The following is a 25,468-nucleotide window of genomic DNA, read 5'->3' on the forward strand; positions in this document are numbered from 1 at the left end:
TGAAATTTGAATCATATACAAGTTACAGTATTTAAGGATAACAATTAAGATTTAAATGAAGCTTCTAAAAATATCCCCTCTCGTAGTATTTTGATGGTTTTTACTTCCATTGTTGTTTAAAATATTTTCGATGATAAAACCTACTGGATGAAATTGTGGTGATCACCACAATTTTTTATTTGTTTGTAAATATACTAATGTGCACACGCATGTACATGAGGACAAATATTAGCTCAGCTGCTTAATAATATTTCTGCATGGGGCAGAGAACAAGTTAATAGGATCAACCTGCTATGAACTAATCAACAAATTTTGTTGGAGCTCCATGAAAGTTATGACCAGTGCACAAAACTGGTCCGGTAGGTCAGAAATTGTACCAGCTGTAGCAGGGTTCACTAGCAATGGATCAACCAAATCCTCCCCACTCCTGGAGACACAGCTGATCGTGGGTCAGGAGCATTGCCCTCTGTCTGAGAAAAGACAACATAACCTCTGGTTATTTACAACGCAAGCTACAGAGCAGAGGATGGAAAAAACCCTAGCGTCTCCTCTTAACATGGATGATACTCCAAAAAGACAGGTGCCTATGCCTTACAACCTACTGGGCGCTGCTGAGAATGGCATATAGTGAGTCAGTGGCTCTCTGCCCCCTCTTGACCTAGTCAGGAGTTGGCAAACCATGGCCCCAGGGCCAATCTCAGCCCACTGCCTGTTTTTGTTCACAGCCTGAAAGGTAAGAATGGTCTTTACAGATGAACATTTGCAATTGATTTAATGATGGAGAAAAGTAAACCTTGACTTCAATTATGCAAAATGTTAGCCCAAAGAAAAAGAATTCCATTCTTCTCCTAAGCAGGCCAGCATTACCAAAAAAGGAGAAAGTGCCCAATTATATTTTGAATTTTGTCAATAAAAATATGTGAAATTTTATTTTCTCTCATGATATGGAAGTATTTATATAATTTCCTTGTTTTTGCCTCTTGGTTCACAAAGCCTAAAATATTTGCTATCTGGCTTTTTATAGAAAAAGTCTGCTGACCCCTGGCCTACTTTATCAAATTCCAAATCATTTTGCCTCTTGAGGCCATTGAGAGTTTCGTGTCTCCAGCTCTTCCCCTTTTCACATCTGCTGGGAGGGTCTTATTTTTAAATCCCCACTTAAGAGGAGATTTATCCCCTTATTGTTTTTTTAAATATTCTTTTTAAGAGAATACATGTCACCATATGACACTGCTCTGTAATACCAACTGGAAGGATGGTGAAAAATCTGCAGTCCAAGCAAAACCAAAGACAGAGTGCCCTGGGTTGGGGAGGAGAGAAGACAACATCACTTAGTGGGGAGACACAGTGAGACTAGGGACGTGTTCTCCCAGCCCACCAATGAAGGAGGTAAAAGAAAGCACAAGGGAAGGGTAGTGTCCAGAGTCCTTTCCACCTACACCTCTTCATCACCTCAAGGGATTTTCCTTCCCATTGACAATTTTGGTTCACATGTGTGCCAGGTCCGAGGCCCTTGGAAACTCCTGGTAAGGAACCACTGACATGTGAGCATGACTCCAGTCCTCTTCTTGGCTCTTCCACACATATCACCCCAAGTCCCCCGATTCACCATGGGGTGATGGTGCCAGGCTTTAGGGGGAATCATCTAAAGAAACCACAAATGGAAATACATTACTTTTGCATGAGATTGCTTGGGATTAGCAGAGCTTAGATCATGCCCAAAACAGAGCTGGCTCTTTCCCACTGCCCTTTGTCTGTAATGCAGGCTACTGTGTGTCCACTTAGCCTGCATGTTAATTCAAGGGCAAGGAAGCCTTTTTCAAAACAGGCATGAAGGAATGAGTGAAAGGCACTGCTGCACACAATTATGCACATTTAGTGGGGGCCACTTGGCTCCTGGTTGCCAAGCATTAGAAATAGCAGGAATGTTTAGCTCTATTGGGAATCTTTGAGTAGTTTTAACTTTCTGGAGGGGAAAATATCTTGTTGTTAAGAAGAGTCAGAGAAACATTGTCCATGATTGGTGAGAATGTAAAATGGTGCAGCTGCTATGGAAAACATTATGACAGTTCCTCAAAAAGTTAAAAATATCACTGCCATATGATCCAGAAATTCCACATCTGGGTATATACTCGAAAGAATTGAAATCAGGGTCTTGAAGAGATATTTGTACACCCAGGCTTATAGCAGCATTATTCACAATAGTCAAAAGAGGCAAGCAACCCATCAATGGCTAAATGCGCAAGCAAAATGTGGTCCATACCTATGATTGGAATATTATTCAGCCATAAAAAGGAAGGAAATTCTGACACTTGCTATAACATGGGGGAAATCTGTGGTCATTAAACTCACTGGAAGAAGCCAGTTACAAAAAACAAATAAAAAGTATGAAGTATCTAAAATACTATTATGAAGTATCTAAAGTACTCAGATTATGGAAACAGAAAACAGAAGGGTGGTTGCTGAGGGTTGGGAAGAGGAGGAAATAGGAGCTGTTGTTTAAGGGTAGAGAGTTTCAGTTTTGCAAGATGAAAAAGCTCTGGAGATTTGGGACAGAACAGCATGAATATATTTAACACTACTGAACTATATACTTAAGAATTATGAAGATGGTAAATCGTATGTGTATTTTACGACATATACATATATCTTCACGTTTTTTTTTTTTTAAAAAAGAGCTAGGAATAGCTACACTCAAACAAACAAACACAAAACAAGAAGTACCAGGCCATTGCTGAAAGTCTGCAGAAGAGTTGCTTTTTCTTGAACCACATAAATGTAACAGTAGGGAACTGAATTTCCAGGAGAGAAAGAAGTGGCTCCAGGGAGCTCATGCTGACCATGGCTGGGTGTTTCTGATAGTCTTAGAAAGACTGTGTTCTTCATAACAGGATGTGTAAGAGTTAGGTATGGGAATTCTTACCAATTTATGCCTGGTTGGGAATCAGTTTTTAGAATCTCTGCATAAATGTTTTGAGATGAGCACCTATTGCAGCTCCTCTAGAAAGGAGTAGCATAATCAGAAGAGGCAGCCACCTCAGAAGCTTATGAACTATTTAGGGATATAGGATTTACTTTATCATTCATTTAAAGAATACTTATTGGGATCTCCTGGGTGGCTCACTCGGTTAAGCTTCTACCTCCAGCTCAGATCATGATCCCAGGGTCCTGGGATCAAACCCTGCACTATATTGAGATCCCTACTCATTGGGGAGCCTGCTTCTCCCTCTCCCTCTGCCTGCTTTTGCTCTTGCTCTCTTGCTCTCTCTCAAGTAAATAAATAAAATCTTAAGAAAAAAAAGAAAAAGAATACTTAATGAATGTCTACCATGTGCTAGCTTTGGTTCTATGCAGCCCCTGGGATGAGTAGTGACTATGACAAAGCCCCTCCCCTTGTGAAGTTATATTGCAGTGGAGGGGTATAGAAAGTAGACAAAGTAAGAATAAGATGTGTCAGATGGAAAGAAGTATTATGGAGAAAATTTAAGCGCAGGGTGAGAAAGATAGGGCACAATGGCCAGGGAAGGCTTTGCTGATAAATACCCAAATGCTTGGTGAAACTGTAGATCTGACCTGGATTCCTGGGGAAGAATGTTCCAGGAAGAGCCAGAGGCCTGTGTGGCTGTAGCACAGTGTGTGCAAACAGAGAGCAGGGGAAGATGAGATCTGAGAGGTTTCGGGGGAGGTCCAGCTCTTATAAAGCCTTACAGGCCATTGGAAAGATTTGAGTTTCTGCTCTATGGGAGATGGGAAGACCCTGGTAGGTGTGGAGCACAGTGACATAATCTGATTTGCCTTTCTAAAGGATCCTTCTGACTGCTGTCTTGAAAGTGAAGATGAGGGTGTGGAGCACAAAGGCCAGGAGGCCACTTGGGGGACTTGCCATATTCCAGGAGGAGCTGATGAGGCCCTTCCTAGGCCTGACACTGAGTAATTCTGGAAGTAAGGGTAGGGAGGAATTGCCAAGGATAACTCCAAGCCTTTGGCCTAAGCATCTGGAAGGACGATGTGGTTCTTTTCTGAGATGTGGAGGGCTACTGGAGGAGAGGGCTTGGAGGTGGGGCCGAGTATGGCCATGATGGGTAATCAGGAGTCCAGTTTGGGACAGTTCTGTTTACAGTCTAGATATACACAGTGGCTGACTTCATGGAGTCCCATTCCAAGCACGCACAACAGTGGGCACTTAGGAAACATCTGTGGCAACAGTTGATGATCGAGCAGCATGTACACAAGTGAAAATTGCTCATAGATTCATCACTAGCTGATGGAGACTGGGCTGTATGACTTATGTGAGCTGTTCCCTAGTGTTTATGAACACTAAAGGGAGATCAAGAGAAAGAGCAGAGGGGAAGGACTGGATGAGCAGGGCAGGCTTCTTGTAGGTGCCCATTTGAAGAAGAGAGCTTGATATCTTTGGCAGAACCATTGTGATAAATCTGATAGTCGTGGAAGAGCATCCATGGCTCTCCATCTTCACGTCGCCTCTTGCATTGGGTGCTATGCTCACCAAGTAAAAATTCTTGCATTTCTTGCCCTTTGGCTCCAAGGCTGTACACTCATAGAATCTCCACTGGAAGAGACCTACAGAGGTTTTCGATTTATCTTCCTAACAGAAGGCAGGCAAGGGGTCAGTCCACTTGCTAAACTGCTTCCCATCTTTCCCTTCCCCAAGTAGATTTATCAGCTTTTCTGTTCCACATCCATTTAACATCAAGAGCTAGCAATCAGCTCATTCACTTTTATTTTAACACAAATCCCTCAAGCTATGTCTTCAACCACTTTTCTTTATTCTAATCCTGGGGAAAACTGCTCTTCCTCCTGTAAGATAATCTTGGGTATCCTCAAAACCCATTAAAAGAACATATTAACACGTAACTCTCCAAACACTAAAATAGCCAGTCAAATATTTGTATTCCAGCAGGCACTTGAGTTGAATAATACATCTTTGCCGACAAGAGGGCAAGTGTATTCTGAGCAGTGAAGAGGGCCGAACGTCTGTGGATTAGGATGTGAAACGCAGGGGCACGCGGCCACAGCTGTTGACCTTGAATTCCTCTTTGAACGTGGTGCCCAGGGCTGAGAGGCACTTCTCAGAGAAGCCTGTGTACACTCACGCTTCTAAAACCTGCCGGTGCCCAGTGGTTCCGTCCTCATACTGACTTGGCCACTGTCTTGGGTGCAAAGAACAAACGAGAGCAGATGTTCACATTTTTCTTCCTCAGGGAGCCCTTTGAGACTCGTAGAGGAAGGGTCAGTGATGGAAGAGGCTGAACAAAGCCTTCCAACCCCCCACCCCCACCCCCACATGGAAGCCTGCCAGCAGACAGCTGTTCCAGCCTCGGCCTGCTGCCGCTAATGAAAACATAAGCAGGATCCGATGAAAGCTATTTAATGGGAGATTGCTTGGAGCAGCCACTTTCTCTGGAGATTTGCTTAAACCAAAGCACGTGGATTTGCTACCGTTGCTGTGAAGTCTTCACCTCCAGCAGCCTGAGTGTGAATGACCTATTTCGAATGTGACAGCCAATTACACTTCGGTGGCGTGAATAATTTATTAGGTTCAAGAGCACCATCAACCAGGGATATTACAACAGCCTCACTGCCTGGCTAATTATGGAGGGTGACAGCGTCCTGTCCCATTGTCACAGCTCCCGCCCAAAGCTGCCAGAGTCCTCTCATGGACTACGTGAGAGCAGAGAGGGAACATCGGGAAACGGGGCTAGGCCTGGTGCCACACTACCAAAGAAGGCTTTGTGGGTTGAGCAAGCTGTGCCTGGGGAATCAGATTTCCACTGTCTCCTCTGCCAAGCAAAAGGGGTGGGGAGTGGGGAGCAAGAGGGATGTTGTCTCCAGTGTACCGATTTTGCATAAAATGTCTGTGGAGTTGGGGGTGGAGGCTGTGAAGTGGGGATTTAGGAAGAAAGGCCCAGACCCTGAAACTAGGAGGGTAGCTCGTGGTTTCCAGGCCTCGGGGAGGGGCCATGAGCCTGCCCGCCCTGCAGCTGGTCCCCACACCAGAGTGGGACCCCAGCAGCTACACAGGGAAGGGCTCAGCCCCAGGAGCCCACGCCCAGTTCCAGGGTATCCTCCTGTGCATGGAGCTGTCACTGAGCTCTGCAGCTCGCTCTCACTTCTAGCCTCACTTGATTAGTAGTGACAGATCACTTCACCTCGCAGACTCCTGTTTCAGACTGAATTGGACTCCAACATAACATCCATGAAGATGGTGAGGCTTCACAACCAGCCACAAAGTGTTCAGTAATGTGGCTTCTGGGCCTGGGATACCTTCTAAAGTCACCTCCTGAATTTAATAGTCTCGATCTTTTGAATTAGGCAGGGACTGATGTTTGGGAAGACGGTGTAATCAGGAGGACGTAAGAAGGAAAGGGATAGAGCTGGATTGTGTGCAACAATGGCCCTGGTCTAAAATAGAAAGAGAAGCAGGGGCATCTGGGGGGTTCAGCTGGTTAGGCTTCCAACTTTTGGTTTTGGCTCGGGGCCCTGATCTCAGGGTCATGAGTTTGAGCGTCACATCAGGCTCTGCACTCAGTGGCAGTCTGCTGGGGATTCTCTCCCTCTCCCTCTGCTCCTCCCTGCTCGCTCCCTCTCTAAAATAAATAAATACATAAAATCTTTTAAAAGAGAGAGAAAAAAAACAAAAACAGTGAAGAGTTACCTAAAGAAGAGTTTTAAAATATGAATGACTGAAGAGAAGCAGATTTTGCATTTTTTCAATAATCAATGGGTGGCTATTAATGTGTATTGATCAAGTATTATCAGGAAACTGATGGCTCCCTCCACATAGAATAATTCAAGGGAGCTTTCTGTACAAAGAGATGGCTTACAAAGGTGTAGGTGGAGTATAGGAGAGCCAGAGGGCCTGGCTCTGTGGGGTCACTCTGGGATCCAGAAGATGGAAGAGAAAGAGGTTGTTAGAACCGACAGGATGGAGGCACAGAGGGCTACCACAGGGAAGCTGTTATCTTTTAAAAGGGGATGTAGCAAGCCCAGCATGACCTCCCAGGGCAGACCGAGGAATGGATATCCTCGCCTCATTCCCTTCCCTTTTACCTGTGCCCTGTTTGGGCTCCCACTGGCAAAACCCCACCAGGCATCACAGGGCAGCGTAGCCCCAGGGGCAGAGGACAGAGACAGGAAGCTGGAGGATGGACAGGAGGGGTCATGCAGACTAGCCTGCTAGCCAGGGACTGCATCAGGCCTGGGGACACAGTATAAATAAGTCACCTTGGAGATTCCTACAGACAAATCTCTTCTTTCATGTGTCTGCTGTTGATGAGGGAAAGGGAATGGATTTACTATAAAGCCAAAGTCAATTTATAATCTATCAAGTACCAAGCATTGTATTTACACATATATCCTGTTTCCAGTTACTTCTACAATCATTTTTAATGATTGTATTTTAATTTTTTAAAAGATTTTATTTATTTATTCATAAGAGACACAGGCAGAGGGAGAAGTAGGCTCCCGGGAGAGTGGGGGTGGGGGTTATGGGAGATGATCCCAGGACTCTGATCCCTTCACCTGAGCTGAAGACAGGTGTTCAACCACTGAGCCACCCTGGAGTCCCTATGGTCATTTTAAAATCTATAGTTATTTTAGCATCTGCAATAATATTTTGTGAATTAAACTTATGCCATTTACCTTCAGCCTTAAAGGTTCATAAGCTATAGGGATTTGCAAAGTTAACATTCTGCGGGTTTATCAGAGTAGGTCAGAACTTCCCAGCATGTGGCCTAAGGACCTCGGAGGCTTCCCAACACTCTTTTATCAGTTCCAAAAGGGGGTGTCTGGGAGTATACTCCCAAAGGTCCTTAATAATTTTTTTAAGTGTAAAAGAGTTCAGTCTAGATTATGTGAGATATATATATACACATATATATATATATCTCACATGTACCTGTTACATGAAAAATCAAATAGCTAGTCTAGATTATGTTATTGTGTCATAGGTCTTGAGACCAAAAAATTGGGAACTGCTGCTCCAAACGATAGTACAGAAAATGACCTCTCCCTGTAGTGTAATAATAATGTATGAGCAATCCAATCTCAAGTTTCTGAATAGATGGAGATTGTTGGCAGCGTTTAAGGCATATTTTGTTTCCTGCCAGCTTTGAACCTCTTGCGGACTATCTTTTACCCATGTAGTCTTCCAGGTCCCTCAGTGTAGAAACTGGAAGTGGGGGTGGAGGTGGGGTTTAGGACGGGGATCATTTGTTCAAGTAGATAGGCCTGATTTCAGCATCCCTGAGACATTCATTCCTGGGACACGCTAAAATGCTAAGTGTGTTGGCCAAACACATTTCCCATTGTGCAAGCAGATAGTGTGACAATGGTGAGGAAGCCACAGCCTGAGATGTCTACTCCCTTGAGAACCTTATCATCAGCACCAGGCACAGGCAAAGGAAAATGAGGTCTTGCTCTCAGCAGCTCAGCAAGCAGTAAGCAGGACCCAGCTGTCATCTGTCAAGTTGAAACATACTTCTGTACATACAGCTCTGATGTCAATCAATGCAGGCATGTTATGCTCTTTTTCCAGGGGAAAAGATGGCAGAAGCCAGCAGGGCACGTGATATGCTCTCATTCCTCATTTAGCCAATATTTGCAGACTATCCTCTACACTCTTTAATATAAAACTTCCATTACTGTCAGTGGCACTAAGCATAGTTTCTGATATCAAGGAACATATACACTAATGAGGAGAAGTATACCAAGTATCTGTGACAGAAGGAAATTACGGGACTGGGTCTGTACTTAGGGAGACATGGCAGTTATAGGAGAGTGCAGGGAGAGCATGGCAGGCCAAGGAAGGCATCATGAAAGAGTTAGTGTTTGACCAGAGCTTCATTGGCTGTGCAGAGTTTCTAGAGACCAACATCAGAGGTCAGAGAAAAAGCAATGGGCAATTCTCAGCAGAGAATTTCCAGGCAGTGATAATGGCCTGAACAAAACGGTGGAGGCAGGAATTGTCAAATGTCAGAGTCAAAGGACGCTTGGCAATCAAGTTGTCCAAACCCTTCATTTGACAGGTGAGGACACAGATTTCAAAGGTAGAGATTTGCCCTGAGTTTTCTATTGGCAGAACCAAAATAGAACCCAAGTGTCTGCAAATCAGAGACTGTGTACAGGGCTGTTCCTTGGACACTGAGTGTAGCCAAAAGAGCTAAACCTAGAGCCAGAAGTGCAGGTGCTGGGGTGTGCTGAAAAGGCTTATGGAGCAGCATTGGAGTGCCAAGTGGGCTGGGCACCTCTTTGGATGATATCTAGACCAGCGTTTCCCAAAGTACCTTCTGAGACAAATGTGCCAGAACTGTCAGCGTGCTTGTTAAAATGACTGACTTAGAGTGGCAGAAAAGGTGACTCAAGATCTGCATTTTAGGGACACCTGGGTGGCTCAGTGTCCTGAGCCTTTGGCTCAGGTCATGATCCTGTCCTGGGATCGAGTCCCACATCAGGCTCCCTCTGCCTATGTCTCTGCCTCTCTCTGTGTGTCTCCCATGAATAAATAAACAAAATCTTAAAAAAAAAAAAAAAAAAGGTCTGCATTGTAAACTCCTTCTCTGAGTGATCCTCTTGCGCTTCATAAGTCAGAAAATTAAAAATAAGAAGAAATAGAGAAAGATTGGTCAGAGCAGCAAAGGGAAGAAAGAATTCAGCAGATGTAAGCAAGGTGGAGGATAAAGAGTTACAGTACAAGGAAAGGGTTCAAGAATCTTAGAGCTGGCCGCATTCCAAGCCATGGTCTGGCCGTGCACTTGGGTGGCCGAATGCCTATAGAGGAAGGTCATAAGAGTACAGAAGGAATTTCAAAATCAGGATGTTAGATCTGGTATCCATATGGATATTAAGCATCATAGTTAGGAAAAGAGATTAGATCTCAGTTGTATCTGGCCACCCCTAGGACTAGTCCACTAGACCAAGAGTAGAAGCCAGAATGTGCTAGCATCATGGGCAGAAGGAATATATAGAAACATAAATGAATAGGGGTCACTAGATCTAAGCAAATCTGAGACCTTCCATCAGTTCTGCTTTGTGACAGCAGTGGGTCTTCAGGCACGTTCCAAGGTCTGTATTAAATATTTAAATCTTTAAATAGAAGAAATCTAAATCAGAAAAATAAATGGGTTGCATTTTGGATGCTCTTCTGTTTGCCACTAAGGAACTGCATATTTACTAGGATCAATTGCCCCTTCTTCTACTCCTACAGAAAGAACAAGCGGGCTGACTTGGCCAATGCCAACCCCAAACAGGCTTAAATAAATCCCCATGCAAGAAAAGCCGGATAAAATTCTGTTACTGAAAGAGAGCATCTTCAGTGCTGCTGAGGTTCAAACACCCTGTTATATGGAACCAGAAATAATCACAGTTCCCACAGCACCCATAGTACTTCCTCTTTCTTAAAACCCACCTCGGTTATGTACGGCTGTTCTCATGCCAGGCTCTGTGAGATGAGTTACATGACTTTCATGTTTTCCTCTGTGTCTCCTGCTCTTGGTTGTAATAACGTCGCTACCTTGGAGTGTTTTCAACTAAGACTGGAATCTGGGGAGGAGGGTCAGGGGGACTTGTATTACACTCTTTCTTCTTTGGGAGAACCATGTCTTCCCACTCGGTGACATAAAATCTCACAACCAGCAGAGTTGTCTCTAATACCTGCACCTTCTGCATCCCCTACCACCTCACACTCTGCCCCATGCCTGACAGGCTCTGGGCCTCATTGTTTCCCTGCATGAGGTTACAAGGGCTCAGCCAAGGTGTCTCCATATGCCTGGACCAGGGAAATTTTGAGAAAGAAGAAACCCGGTTAGGCAATAGTAGGGACCTAGAAAGAAGGACATGGTATTATAACAGAGAGCGAGGTGACGGGGGGGGGGGGGGGGAATAATCACTCAAGGATGGAGACTTGGGTGACAACAGCAGGGGCAGTAATTTGAGGAGCAGTGTGAAGTCCTCTGGATTAAGCACCTGGAGATCTTGGTTCTAGTGCTGACTCTGGTTGTGTAACCCTGGGCTCTGGGATTGGGACTAGACACGCTGCTAAGGATTGTGTCCTGGTTATGGGGGTCCGTGTTGCCCCATCCCTCACTCGTACATGGACCTGATCTCAGGGCAGGGTCTCTATTGAGACTGGCAAGGTCTAGAAAGTCACTCCGGATGGGTCCTTGTGCCAGGTGCCAGTTCAGGGAGGGAAATGAGCCCCTGCTAGGTATTCACCTTGTATCCCCTACATGCTCCTTTCCTGAGGGAAAAGCTCAAGGAGGATTGGCTGACTTACCATTGCCACCTCATTCCTGTTTAGAGCTTAATCCTGAGGCTGAGACACTGAGGCAAGCTCACAGGAAGCCTGGGAGCCACTCCCTGCCTGTCTCAGTCCCCTGGCCTCCAGCACTGTGTGCACACACCCCTGCCCCCATACTCCTACCCAAGCCTCAGCAAGATATCCCAAACCCAATGGGGGAAACTGAGGCCAGGAAATGGAATGTACTATAGCAAACAGAGCCTTAAATGTTTATCATCTCTGACTTTGAGTAACAGCTTCATCTCGGTGATCATGAACACGTTACGTTGTCAACCTATGACAGCATCAGTTTTCTTATCTTTCCAGTGGGGACAGTAATCGAAAGAGGGATTGTAGAGCATCTGGGTGGTTCAGTTGGCTAAGCATCTGCCTTTGGCTCAGGTCATGATCTCAGGGTCCTGGGATCAAGTCCTGCATCAGGCTTTCTGCTCAGTGAGGTGTCTACTTTTCCCTCTGCCCCTTCTTCTACTCCTGCGCACTATCTCTGCAAATAAATAAAAATCTTTGAAGAAAAGAAAAGAGGGATTGTAGTAGACTTAGGTGAGACAGTGTCTGTAAAGCAAAGCACCAGGCATCATCTATGATCCTTATGAAATCCTCCACCCTCCCTCCCATAAAATTCAGATGAGGTCTACAGCAGATCCCGTTCCTCATCCAGAAGGCAGTGGAATTGGGAAGGTGGGTGCTGGGGATGCAAACAAATGTTTGCATTTCTGCAAATTCATATGTTAGAGCCCTCACTCCCAGTCCAGCTATATTTGGAGTAGGGAAGCAATTAAGGTTAAATGAGGTCATGAGGGTGGGGCCCGGAGGCCCTAGGATTAGTGTCCTTGTAAGAGAGCTGCCACCAGAGAGCTCACTCCCTCTCCTTATGCACGTGCACTGGGAAACACTGGGTGAGGATGTAGCAAGAAGGCCACTGGCAAGCCAAGCTGGAAAGAGAGCCCTCACCAGAAACAAAGGCAGCCAGAACGTTGTTCCTGGATTTCCAGCTCCCAGCACTGTGAGAAAATAAGTGTCTGTTCCGTAGGCTACCCAGTCTGTGGTATTCTTTAGAGCAGCCCCTCGAGGCTAATACAGTGGGAAATGGAAAGTCTACCATCCTCCAGGGTGATTATTAGGCCCTGCTTCTCCCTCCAGGATTTTTCTACATGGCCCTCCTTGCACTGATGCTAATCTGCGGTAGCTCTTTACCCCTTTCTTCCAAAATTTCTACTGCATATCTGTGCTTCTCTCCAGGTCTCCTTCTCCAGAGTAAGGTAAACAGATTTAAGATGTTCTTTTTTTTTTTTTTAAATTTTTTTTATTTATTTATGATAGTCACAGAGAGAGAGAGAGAGAGAGAGGCAGAGGGAGAAGCAGGCTTCATGCACCGGGAGCCCGACGTGGGATTCGATCCGGGGTCTCCAGGATCGCGCCCTGGGCCAAAGGCAGGCGCCAAACCACTGTGCCACCCAGGGATCCCGATTTAAGATGTTCTAACGGTTCTGAGGAGAGCAGGGCAAGGGGTCTGGGAAAAACAGATATAGCCTAGAGTATTTAAACTGGGTCTTGATGAATTTCCCATATTGGGAAATGGGCAAAGGCGATGCAGATGGATAATGGCTGGGGGTGGGGTTGACAAGGGAAGAAAAGGATCAAGTAAGAAAGAATGCTCTAGAACCACACAGAGGGATTCATTCATCTTTCACTCAGTAGGTAGATACTTACTCCTTGCCCTGTGCTGGGGATACAGTATCTAAAGACAGAAAAGGTCTCTGCCTGTCTGATCTCATGGTCCAGGGAAAGAGAGACAAGAAACAAGCAAAAAAGGCAAAAAGGCAAAAAGGCAAAAAGGCAAAAAAAAAAAAAAAAAAAAAAAGACCATTACAATTTACAATTAGTGCTCTAAAAGACGTAGGGTTTTGAAAAAGAATAACTTTTGGGAAGGGTATACTCAATGGTGAGGGTGGCCAAGGAAGACCTCTCTTCACATGTTTACAGAATTGAAAGAAAGCCCCCGTGGTCAGAGCTTAGTAAGAGGAGGAATGGGATCCCTGGGTGGCGCAGCGGTTTAGCGCCTGCCTTTGGCCCAGGGCGCGATCCTGGAGACCCGGGATTGAATCGCACGTCGGGCTCCCCGTGCATGGAGCCTGCTTCTGTCTCTGCCTATGTCTCTGCCTCTCTCTCTCTCTGTGTGTGTGTGTGTGTGTGTGTGACTATCATAAATAAATAAAAATTAAAAAAAAAAAAAAAAGAGGAGGAAGCGGGTCCTCAAGAGGCCAGAAGGGCTTTGGAGCATTAAAATGAAGTTTGGATTTATTCTCCAATAAATGGGGAATGCAGGGTTTTAAGCAGGAGGGTGACCACAATGTATTTATAGTCTAAAAGAGGAAGCTTTCTGTATTGGTTATCTATTCCTGTGTAGCAAATGGTCACAAATGTAGCTGTTCAAAAGAACACCATGGACAAGTTACATTGTCACTCTTGAATCTCAGTTTTCCCATCCATTATGGGAGTAATAACGCCGACTGCAGAATTATACTCAGGAATAAATGATCCCATACTCATGAAGTATCTGCTCCAAAGCCAAGGTTATAAGAAGACAGCCCATGAACTGTAGTGTTCAGCATAGCAAGGCCTGGCTCAAGCCAACCAACCTCACCAGGGACTGACGAATTGACAAGAATACCAATACTGAAAACATATGAAGAATAACTGGCCATGCAGCCTGGAATGTTCCTATCATATGGTTGACACATTTTCTCCTCTGAAAGGCATGCTTGCATGGGAAGACTGAGAAACAATTTTGTAAATTAAAAGGAGGGCAAAGAGAGGTGCTGTCTTGAAAAACCAGGGGCTCAGACTGTTAGGGCACTCACTCATGCTGCCCTTCCTGGTCTCAAGCAGAGACCGGGGCTTGCTCTGGGAGGTCTTTCTAACACATAAAGCACTCTCCGCTCCTGTTGTATCCTTAGGCGGGTTGTGACTCACTAGTTGTTCAGGCTATGTTTTTAGCTGTTCATATTCAGGGGCTGAGGATGCCGACCGTCCCCCGCCACAAGTGGATACAGGTGTTCCCGTGTTGCCACAGCCTCCTGTAATGTTCCCTTTGGGTCATTGTCCAAGTTCATCAATTCTTACCAGTCCACTCACACAGTTACAGAATCCCAAGCTGGATCATTGTGGAGGGTGGGAAGATATATTCACAGTACCGTTTTATTTAACATATCCTAAATACACAGTTTATTCAGTTTGGTGGCTTTATAGATTAGGAAACCCAAGCAGAGCAGACAGACAGACATTCTCTGTCTAAGCAGGTGACAGAGACCTTGTCCGCGGGTCCTTAAGGATTCCCAGTCTCATACAGTGTCCATCCAAAAGACCCTTGATGGGATGTGTTGTCAGACAGACCCACACTTTCCCAAAGAAGAGCTTTCTGTATAGCTCAAATCCACTAAAACCAAACCAAAACCAAACAAAAAAACCACACACACACACACACACACACACACACACACACACACACCCCAACCGTTTCTCCCTATCATTCCGAGATCTGTCCACCCAAACGGGCTCTAGTGGAGTGCCCGCACAAAGCAGATCTCCCCAGGGGTGCTTTCCAGCACAACTCTTGCCTTGAACAACGAATTTCACCCCATCCCCAACTACACGCGCGCGCGCGCACACACACTCGCACACACACACACACACACACACACGCACGCACACATGCGCGCACACACCGCCGCCGCCCCCGCGCAAGGTTTCCAAGGCAGAGCCTCTCTTCCAAATCCCCCGTCTTGGTGGACTCCCCTGGCCTCTCCCTCCAGGGCACTCTACCCCCAGCGCGAATTCCGCGGATAACTCGGAAGCTGCGGCGCGGCTGGGGCCGAGGGTCCGGGCGCGCCCGCGGTCAGCTGGAGGCCGAGCGCACAGGCAGCCTCGGGAGCCGGGCAGCTGTCTCCGCAGCCCCCCCCGCCCCCGCGCCGCGCCCCCCGCCTCCCCCCCGCCCGCGCGCTCCCCTCGGCTCCGCCGGCCCTGCCGCTGCACCCCCACCCCCAGCTGCCGCGAGCGGACTCCGGAGGGCGGCCGGGGTCTGCGCGGGGACCCTGCTGCGCCCCGCGGCCTCTGTCCCCTCCCCCCGAGCTCGGCTGTCTGCAACGCCGGGGCCCGGCTGCCGGGAACAGCCTGGGCACGGAGGCTTGTACTCGCCGGACAGCCCAAGTGTCCCCTTATCATGCCGAGGAGCCTTCGTCTCTAGGTACGTGCACCTTCCGTGCGTCCTTGTTTCGCTACCGATTCCGCCTGCAGCCCGGGTGAGGGGCGTCCTGGGCGGGGGCGAGGTTGCAGGTTCGGAGCCGTGGGGCCGCGCGCCCTCGGCGTCCTGCGCCCCGGAGGCTCCGCGCGGGTGCCCACAGGGGAGGGCCGCCAAGTTGCCGCGCCGAAAGGGACACGCACTTGTGCAGGCGGTGAGCTGGGGGGCGCCCGGGAGCGCCGAGGGACGGGGCGCGACGTGGTGAGGAGCCCGCGGTCGGTCGTGCCCGGGCGGGATGGGGAGCGGGGGTCCCGGGGCGGCCCCGGGGCACACGCGCACCGGTGCGACCACCCGTGCTCCCGGGCGTGGGGGGGGGGGGGGCGGCGGCCTGCTGTCCCCCCAGCGACCTCCGGCATTGTTCTCGGGTGCCGGGTCCCGCTAGGGCAGGAGCCTGGGCTCCAGGGTCTCGCCTTGCCCGGAGACTTGGCTGTGAACCAGCCTCTTCCCCGCGTGTCTGAAATCCACGCAGGTGGGGGGGCGGGGGGCGAGATGACAATGGAGAGAAGAGGCGGGCGGACGCCGGCCAGTGTCTGTAAGGATGGGGGGGGAGGGACGATGCACCCAAGGACCCAAGGACGGGAGCACCCCGCAAGTTTCTGTGCCTTGGGAGGGGTCTCGTGTCACCACGAGAGGCTGTGGCCTCCTCGCCTCCTCCCAGGGCGCGGGGGGCAGAGAGAGCAAGTCCGTTCACAGCGGAGCGAGTGCTCCCTGGAATTGCGCGAGCCTTGGCCATCCAGATGTGAAGGTGGCAGCGGCGCCCTGCGATCCCTGGTGCCAAGTGGCAGCGCCCCGAGGGCCAGCAGAGCCGGTGGAAAACCGAGGGAGCCGGGCTGTTGGGGGGAGCGGGGATTGCAGAGGGGTCTGGCGGCGTACGAGGCTCTCGTCCCGGGGACACGCAAACGTACGCGTTGCTGGAGTGACCCAGGGGAAGTGCTTAAGCTTTTGATTGTGGGGCTCATGACAGTCTCAGGAAACGTGGGGGCCGTCTTTCCTCCTGCTCCCTCCTTTTGCACGCTCAGATCCAGGCACCTGGTTGGAATCCTAGGACAGCGACCAACCATTGCCCCCATTCCCAGAGCAACAGCGGTTGGCCCTCTCTAGGGGACTGGGCTGGGCACCTGGGGTCCGCATCTGCCCCTTTGTTACCTGACACGCAATCATTTCTTCCTTTTTGTTTTCTCTTCGGTTTCTCTGGCTCTGAGAAGGTGCCTCGTCTCCTCCCCTCCCCCCCACCCCGTATGGCTTGTTCACCCCCTTCCTCTCAGCCTCCTTGGGCCAGTTCAGCCAGGAGCATACACATGATCCCGGCATTGTCTTCATCTCTCTGTTTGCGCGGCTGTCACAAGCAGGGGGCGTCCCCGTGAACCCTCTAAGAACCAGGATGGCCAGGCTATTCTCCAGCGGTTAATTAGGAAGCATCCAGTAGCCTTCCCCTTCTGTAGGAACAAATTGCAGGGGTGTGTCTAGGCGGGGTAAGAGCAGTCAGGGTGGGGATGGGGAGGGCCTCCCCCCTCTTCACCACTTCTCTCAGCCCAGCCCTCAGGGTCAAGCCTCCTGTGCTCCTGCTAGGCTTGCCCTTCAGCTGAGAATCTGCCAAATTCTGGCCCTTCTCAGGGAAGGTAAAGCAAATGTCTGTTGTCCAAACATCTGAAAATGGGACCATTGGAGAATCAGCTCAGTAAACACAGGCTGCCTATATTGCTTTTCCAAAAGACCCCCCCACCAACTGGTGTCGCCTCACTCTTTCTCTGACACTCCAGTGTGAGATTTCCCTTTGCATATTTTATCCTTAGTATAAATATAAAGAAATACTAAGCCAGAGCAAGGAATAACTGCAAGCATCCACTAAGGACTTGCATAGCATTCTGAGTACCCAAACACAGATTCCAGAAATGGCAACCCTTCCTGTGGGTGACTGCAAAGTTAAATTCCTTCCAGCAGAAAAGAGACGCATCCCCTTTCACAGGTGACCTAGAGAAGCCAAAGGGGCTGGGAGGGAGCTATTTATGTCTATACATGTTGGTAGCTAATCTCGCATAAAAATTCCACTCTTTAGTATTGAAGTCCCTGGGTTTGGGGCCCTGCCTGTGACTGCCAGGTGTCCTCCCCTAAATCTGAGTCACTTCATGGAAACACCCCTACTATGGTAAAACCCCACAGCCCAGCTGTGATACCAACCACATGCCGACTTCTAAATGTAACCGAGTCACTTCTCTGTTATATTTTGGTTTAATTCACAGATTATTGGCTCATCTTTCAGTGTCAGAGACTAAAACCCAGACAAAGGCAGTTACGGAGAGTGAGCAGAGCAGCTTGCTCGTTTTATAATTAAGTGGCCAGATCCATCAGATCAGGCAAACAATAGTCCCTTGGGTTGAAGAGTTTGCAAACCAGTGTTTTATTTTACTGTTCATTGCATTCAGGGGGTTGGGGCAAAAAATAATAAAGCTGTTTTGTTTTCATTCTGAAAATAAGTCAGGAGTCTAAAACCAGCTTCTTGCTTTTCTTGGGAGGAAGTGGTGGTAGAAGTGAAAGTCCATTTTATTGAACACAATGGGTGCTCCTTGGGGCTACAGCAGATTTGACTTTCCACTTGAGCTTCCTCTGCACTAGTGGTCTGAGCAGGGCCTCGTGCTTCTGAATAGCTTCTTGACCAACGTTATGTTCATCTGCCAAGCTGAACTCCATGAGCTAGAGGAGATAGACAGCTTGTGTTTGTGGCCATTCAACCAGAAAAGAATACCAGCTGAAAACAGACAAGCAAGGGAATTGGGGAGGGAGGGAGGGAGAGGAGGTATAGATAGGCCAGCAGCACATATAATTGGTTCCCCAAGGGCAAATCTGGACGCGGAATGGTGTCATAAAGCAGTTGTCATGTAAACATCCCACAATGTGATTATTAGAAAGATCTAATCAGAAAGGAAAATGATTACGATTATGGGCCTTTCTTTTTCTTTTTAAGTAGGCTCCACACCCAGCATGGAGCCCAACACAGGGCTTGAACTCACCACCCTGAGATCAAGACCTGAGCTGCGACCAAGTTTAACCAACTGAGTCACATACACACGCCCCCTCCCCCTTTTTCTTTAACAGTTTTATTTATTTGAGAGACAGAGAGAAAAGGGAGCATGAGCAGGAGGAAGGCAGAGGGAGATAGAGAAGCAGATTCCCTGCTGAGCAAGGAGTCTGAGCAAGGGGCTCTACCCCAGGACCTTGGGATCATGACTCTAGCCAAAGGCAGATGTTTAGCCAACTAGGCCACCTAGGCACCCCACTTCTTCTTCTTCTTCTTTTTTAAGTAGAGTATCTGCCTTTCATCTGGAGGGAGCCCTCCTCTGGCTCTTAATTCCTCTCCACTTTCGGAGTCATATCCTTGCAGGCGGTTTCTTGGGACAACATTCTACCCCTGAAAATGAAAACCTCACCATTGTCTACAGGGAAGCATTCAAGTTTATTCAACTGAACAAAAAATCACTCGACACATTTATCTTTGATGAATTAATTTGGAAACACCCACACATCCTCTTCCCGGCTACCAAGTTCCTCTCTAGGTTAATGGCCAGGGTTTTTTTGGTCACAGTACACTCATCCCAATTTAGTTGGAAACATTCCCTAGAAATCAGAGATGTTTTTCTCAAGAGTTTTGCAGGCTTTCTAGAAAAGATCATTTTACATATGGCCCGATGCTGGGTTACCCTCCAGAGTAAGGAAACCCTGGACCCATTAGGAAAAGAAGCACTCCAATTTATTTTATTGTGCATTGTTTACATGACACTGATGAGGACTGTGTGGAGGTGAATATTTTCACACCTTCATTACATTAATTAAAAAAGGAAATTAGATTTTTTTTTAAACAGTGAAAGCAAATGAGATGCAATGTGTCTGTGTTACATTCCACAAGATCAAAACGAGCTCTCTGCTAGACCAAGGAGTGAGGAGCCTTAGACAAAGGGAATATTTTTCACACATTTAGCATTCTAAAATATAATATAGTGATTAACAATCATATTTATTTCTGAGGTGGATTTGAAGTTCAAGTCTGCAGTATTATGTAATGTAGGGAAGTACTAATTTTTTTTTTTTTTTTTTCATTTTAAGCACTTGTTAGTATACTGAGCACTCTTCTGGGATCTGGCCAAAGTTAGGTTTTTCATTCAATGTAAAAGTGTAAGATACTGATTCCAGGGAGTGCCCAGTCTGGAAGAGAAGTGGGGAAGACCCTTTTGTGTTGAACAGGGTGCTATCCACACATGTCCTGGGTACATCTGCTGCTGCAGCATAATTATTAATAGCTCCCTCTTTCACTCAGAATGTCCTGGGTTGGACAGTAAGTTACCTGGTCACCCTAGAAATAAGGAACATAGGTTTAGGTTAGGGGAAGGAGAAGGTGGTGATCGGAGTAGCAGGTGGAGATCTCATTCCTGAGGGTGTTGTAGGCGTAGAGATGAATGGAAGGGAAAAGGGGAGATTCACCCCACTCTGGGAAGAGTAGAGAGAATGTCAGCTCCCTGAGGACACAAAGGCTCCATCTCCCTTGTTCCTGTATCCTCAGGGCTCACGTGCTTGTGGCAAACAAGAGGCATCAAATAGTAGCTAACTGCCTGTGACTTAGCTTTAAGACCAAGACTGAAGGTGAGAGAGCTCAGAACAGTGAGGAGGCATGCCTGGCAAAGGTCAGTTGGGAACAATTATGAAACGAGGCTATTAATAATGCTGAGAATGCTAAAACAAAGCTGACAGTGATCATTCCAAGAACCAGCCTATGTGCAGACAAACAATGTCCTGTAGCTCTTTCTTGTATATGCCACTTATCTTTATTGCCTCTAGCCTAGAGGTGCTCTCTTCCTTCTCCAGCAAATTGTCCAGAAGGAACTGAAGGAACAATGACCCCATTCTCTTCAAGCTTGTTTCCTTCTCTCCTGTCCTCTAGGAGGCTTTTTGGATGGGAGGCAAGGGCAGGGGCATAGTGCAGGGCGGGGGAGGGGGTGCCTTAGAAATACAAAAGCAACGCAGATGAACGAACAGAACACCTGCTTTTTTCCTTCTCCTAGCTGGAAGGAGTAAATTCAAAGGGACAGTTTCATGGAGCTAGTGCAATTCCCAAAGGGTTATTCCCAGTATAGCATTGGATTTCCCTGCTTTTTGCTACATATGAAGGCCTGGAGTCACATCACCTCGGCTTGAACTGCACCTTCTAATTAATGTGACACACACTAGGCTTCCTGCTGGTATGCAGAGGTTCAAGGTTAAGTGCTCTAAGTGAAGATTCCAGGACAATTACCAGCTGGTAACCCTTCAGTGGCAAGGCCATACTTCTAGTTTATAAGGTTGTCGGTTCTAGTTTATAAGGTTTTAGGCCACTTTGGAACGATTCTTATATTTCCAAGTTCTAAGCTAATGTTGTGTTGTCTCAGGGATGCTTCATCCTCAGAAATAAGCAGAGCTTAGAAAAGAGAGAAAGGGACACATGCAGAGGGATAGCACTGAGAAGGTGCATCAGGGTTCAGGTGTAGACAGCAGAACCCACTCAGCAGAAAGGATGTGAAATAAAATGGCTCACAAAAGTGTTGGGTCACACTCCTGGTGGAACTTTCCAGAACAACTTTAAAAGGCACATTGTGCCATTGGGTCACTTATGAAGCCACTGCCTAAGCAATCATCAAGAAGCTGCCTGCCGATTGGAGAAGTCACTGGCCCCAGTCACGGTCAAGAAGCAGCTAGTAAGGAAGCTGGCACAGAAAAAGCCAGGTGGTCCAGGAGGCTGCTTGCCAGCACTCACCATGGAGAAGCAGAAGCACAGCACGGCAGGCAAGATAAAGTCCACCTCCCCAAAGATATCCACATCCTCATCCCCAGAACCGCCGAACATGGGACTTTGCAACTGTAATAAAATCCAGTATCTTGAGATTATCCTGGATTCTCTAGGTGGGCCGGGTCTCATCACATGGGCCCCTCAAAGTGGAGGAGCTTCTCCACTGTGGTCATATGGCTACTGAAGAAGGCTAGGAGAGATATAACATGTCCTGCTTCGAAGATGGAAGCCAGGGGCCACACGGCAGGAATGTGAGTGGCCCCAGAAGCCAGGAAAACAACGAAATGGATTCTCTCTCTGAAGCCTCCAGAAGGGAACACGGTGTGCTGAAACCTTGAGTTTAGCCAGTGGGGGACCCATGTCACACTTCTGATCTCTGGAACCGTAAGATAATAAATGTGTGTTGTCTTAAGCTGCTAAGTTTGTAGTAATTTGTTACAGCAACCATAGGATACAGATACGTGCAGCCTCCCCATCCCTACTGCCTTCGAATCTCCTGCAAGTGTGCCTGGAGGAACCCCCCACGTGTCACACGTGGGATCCTGGCTGCAGGGCGTCTAGGAAATGTTGCTGTGTGCTCCCAGAGCTTCAGTCGGAAGGTGTCTTACCCAGGCAGTTGGAGTGATGTCAGGTGCCAATCACGGATGTCCAGTGCAGCTGCCATGGGGAGCCGGGGGAGCCTGGGAAGCCACAAGCACCACACCCCTGAGCACCCTGCTCTAAGGGACTACAGCATGAGGCAGAACAGAAGTAGATGCCTGAGATTTTTTGGAAGTTTAGCAAGTGTTATTAAGTCATTCAAGCACAGAAGGGAGGAGAGAAGGCCTCAGAATAGCTGCGGATTTCCCATACTAGAAGTTACCATCTGATTTGTTAGAGATCTTTGGCTGGATGGTATGAAGGAGAGATTGCACATAAGTTTCAGTGTCAAGGATAAATGTTGGTTTGCTATAGCTTAACTATTAACTATATACAGTCAGTGTGTAGGGCAGATTATATTTTCCAAAGATGTCTTCAAGAGGATATCCATCCAGCATACCCTTCCTACAAAGTGACTTTGAGACTCTTTACAAGGAGAAATGAGGTCTATGAGTCTATGTTCCCTTCCCTCAAATTGTGACTCTTTATGCTAATAGAAAACATGACCTCCAAGGCTAGATAGGTCATAAAAAACAAATCAGCTTCTACTTTTTTGGCTAGAATGCTAGTAAGCTGTCTGACTTTCCCAAAGCTACTACACCTTGAGGAAGCCCACACTAGCTGAGCGCATAGATAGGCTGGAGACTACAAGAAGAGAGAAAGATGCATGGCCAGCTCCTGGCTCCTCTCACCCTACTGCTCCACGTTGAGCCACCATTGGACTGCAAACCAGACCCTGAGCCAGAATAGTCCAGCAGAGAGCCCTTCCCAGTTCCTGACTCACTTGTTGTTTTAGGCCACTACATTTTGGGATGATTTATCACGCAGCAATAAATAACTGGATTGGCCCATACAGTCAGATGCAGAACAAAGGTCAATTAAAATCATCTTGTGCTATTCCTGTCACATTTCTTCACTCTGGAGAAATAGCATGGTAGCTGTCAGTAGTAGAATAACCAAATCAAAAGCCCACCTTCTCCTGTAGAATATCAGCCTAAGAAACTCATTCTTAAAATGTATATCGGAAAGGGGCACCTGAGTGTCTCAGTCGGTTAAGTGTCTGCCTTCAGCTCCAGTCCTGCTCTCAGGGTCCTGGGATCAAACCCCATGTCCAACTCCCTGCACAGCAAGCAGGGAGCCTGCTTCTCCCTCTCCCTCTGCCCCTCCCCCTGCTCATGCTCTCACTCTCAAATGAATAAATAAAAAATCTTTTAAAAAGTGTATATCTGAAGCAAACCATTGCAACTTTTGGTTTGTTTGTTTTCATAGAACTGGTAGCAGTGAATGGTTTCAAACTACCTAATCCAACATGTGAATAAGCAAGAATCCAAATAACTTCTATTTATTTATTTTTTACGTTTATTTATTTATTTACGTATTTATTTATTTATTTAAGTAATTTTGATGCCCAACATGGGGCTTAAACTCATGACCCCAAGAACAAGAGCCATAAGCTCCTCTGACGCAGAGCCAGCCAGGCGTAACTCCCCTCCAAATAACTTCTTTTTAAAGTAGAGCTGCCTCAGTGTGTCCCGTAAAAGTGCTGCAAACCTTGACCTGGGGGAGTCCTCAAATTGAGGACCCACTGGGGAGGTAGGCAACAAGAGACAAAATAGTAGCTGGCTGGCCCACAGGGACCTGGGCCCCGAGGTGCAGTCAGACACGCTGGAGCCTGTTCTCTCTGCAGGCTGATTGCTTTTTTTTGTTTTCCTACCACTTCTTTTCTGCACAAGCCTCCTTCCCTGATTCCTTAAGTTTATTGTTCCCAAAGTCCAAGCTCAAGACCCCCTTGATACTAGAATGCGGTCATACATTAGTCCAGGTGATATGGCCATGTGGTCTGTGGATGTTTGCAGTTTTCAACAGCTTTTGTCACATCGTGTCCAACTGAAACCATGGACCCCTGTGACATAGAAGGACTCCCAGTAACTCCCATAGAAGAAGGACTTCCCACTCCCCAGAGTGGGAAACAGAATGGAAAGATGAAGCAGCTTGTCCGAGATCACAGTGCTGGTGTGCATAAGGGGCTGGGTCGGCACTGAGTGTCTCCACTCCTCATATGGGGCCTGTCAGCCTCAGAATATCCACTCAGCTGGCCTCTGTGGCACAAACAATGTTAAAATAGAGAGAGGGAGAAGTGATTTGTTCTGCTTGCCCACCACGTTCAATCACCAAGATATGGGTTATTTGAATCCAAATTCCCTAAGAGCCTGAAGTCTGATTATTTTCTCTAATTACCTAAATACTTTCCACTTGATACTGTATTTTGCAAGTAAACAGTGCCCCTAAAATGACATAAGAAGGGTCAGGAACTGCTCCCGTTTCAGGCTCCCATGACATTTCCAAAAAAGTTTGACCTTTGAGTTTTGTCATAATGATCTTTGGCCTAAAATAGGGTAGAAATGACATGGGCTGTTTCTTTTTCAAGGGTTTGTTTTTTTGTTTTGTTTTATTTTGTTTTGTCTTAAAGATCCTCAGTGTGTGTTTCTTCACATTAAGATATTTTCCAGATGTAATATTTTTTGGCTCTGATGGTTGCAAAGTGATTCTTTCCCCAACTGATGGAAGAGACCAGCCAAAGCAGAAGGAGGCTAAGGGGCTGCATTAACTCAAGATGCTTCTGTGTATCTGAAGTATAGTTATTGAGCTCGAGGTACTGAAAAAAACATATTGAAGAAATGTGTAGCTTTTGACTTAAGGAACTAGTTTCATCCTTTACAATCTAGCGGGGGAGGAATAGACCCCGGTAGACCTTGCACACGTAGATTCTGCATACAGCAAAAAGGACCCTCCCTCCATCATTTCCCTGTAGGTGAATCACGTGGTCCTGAGTGTGGCACAGGCCTTCCTGGGCACAGAAGTGTCTGAAGTCATTACAGTTTTTAAAAATAAATGCAAAATCTGAATTACAGATGAGGGTACAGGTATGTCACATTGCATGTTGACATAAAGCCCCCCTTGCATCATGAAACACCCAATCTAAATAAAAACATTTTCTGTAATAGTAAAAAATAGTAATAGTAAAAAATAGTAATAGTAAAAAATAATAGCTACCACTTAATGGCATTTCCAGTGTGTCAGGCACCTGTGTCAATTTCCTGAGTCCTCATAAGGACCTAAGGTCATTCCCATTATCATCTCCAGTTTATAGATGAGAGACATAAGGCCCAACAAGACTCATAAAAGCAGAGCACAGTTTTAAACCCGGGCTATCTGGCATCAGAGTCTGGGCTGTGTCTACAGATGTAAATACATAAAGACCCCAAATTCACAGTTCCCACAGGAACTCTCAGTTGGTAGCATGCTCAGGAAGCCTGAGTCTCCCAACATAACAGCAGGACTGTCATTGCCAGATCACCTGGCATAGCGACTCAGTCCTCAAAGACTGTCCATGCAGTTCTCA

The 25,468-nt window shown here is 47.0% G+C and overlaps 1 protein-coding gene and 1 long non-coding RNA gene across 10 annotated transcripts in view; one reads left to right on the top strand and one right to left on the bottom strand.

Moving 5' to 3' along the window:
- The window catches only part of RIPOR2 (RHO family interacting cell polarization regulator 2), a 218,420-nt gene that overhangs the window by 112,649 nt on the left and 80,303 nt on the right, over window positions 1-25,468 (top strand). The window contains exon 1 of one of the 9 annotated variants that reach the window (XM_072813857.1): window positions 15,321-15,560. The exons of 4 other annotated variants lie outside the window; for them this stretch is intronic. The gene's annotated coding sequence lies outside the window, so the exon portion shown is untranslated. Of the gene's footprint in view, window positions 1-15,320; window positions 15,561-15,675; window positions 15,816-25,468 lie in introns of those variants that run through there. 4 more of the 9 variants (XM_072813856.1, XM_072813858.1, XM_072813860.1 and 1 more) reach the window with 4 other exon arrangements.
- On the bottom strand, window positions 17,828-22,186 carry LOC140626230 (uncharacterized). The gene is made up of 2 exons (XR_012025423.1): window positions 22,035-22,186; window positions 17,828-18,305 (listed from the first exon to the last, which is right to left on the bottom strand). It is a non-coding gene; the product is annotated as an uncharacterized lncRNA (long non-coding RNA).

This window comes from Canis lupus, chromosome 37 (genome assembly GCF_048164855.1).
Source record: "Canis lupus baileyi chromosome 37, mCanLup2.hap1, whole genome shotgun sequence".
Classification (NCBI taxonomy): domain Eukaryota; kingdom Metazoa; phylum Chordata; class Mammalia; order Carnivora; family Canidae; genus Canis; species Canis lupus.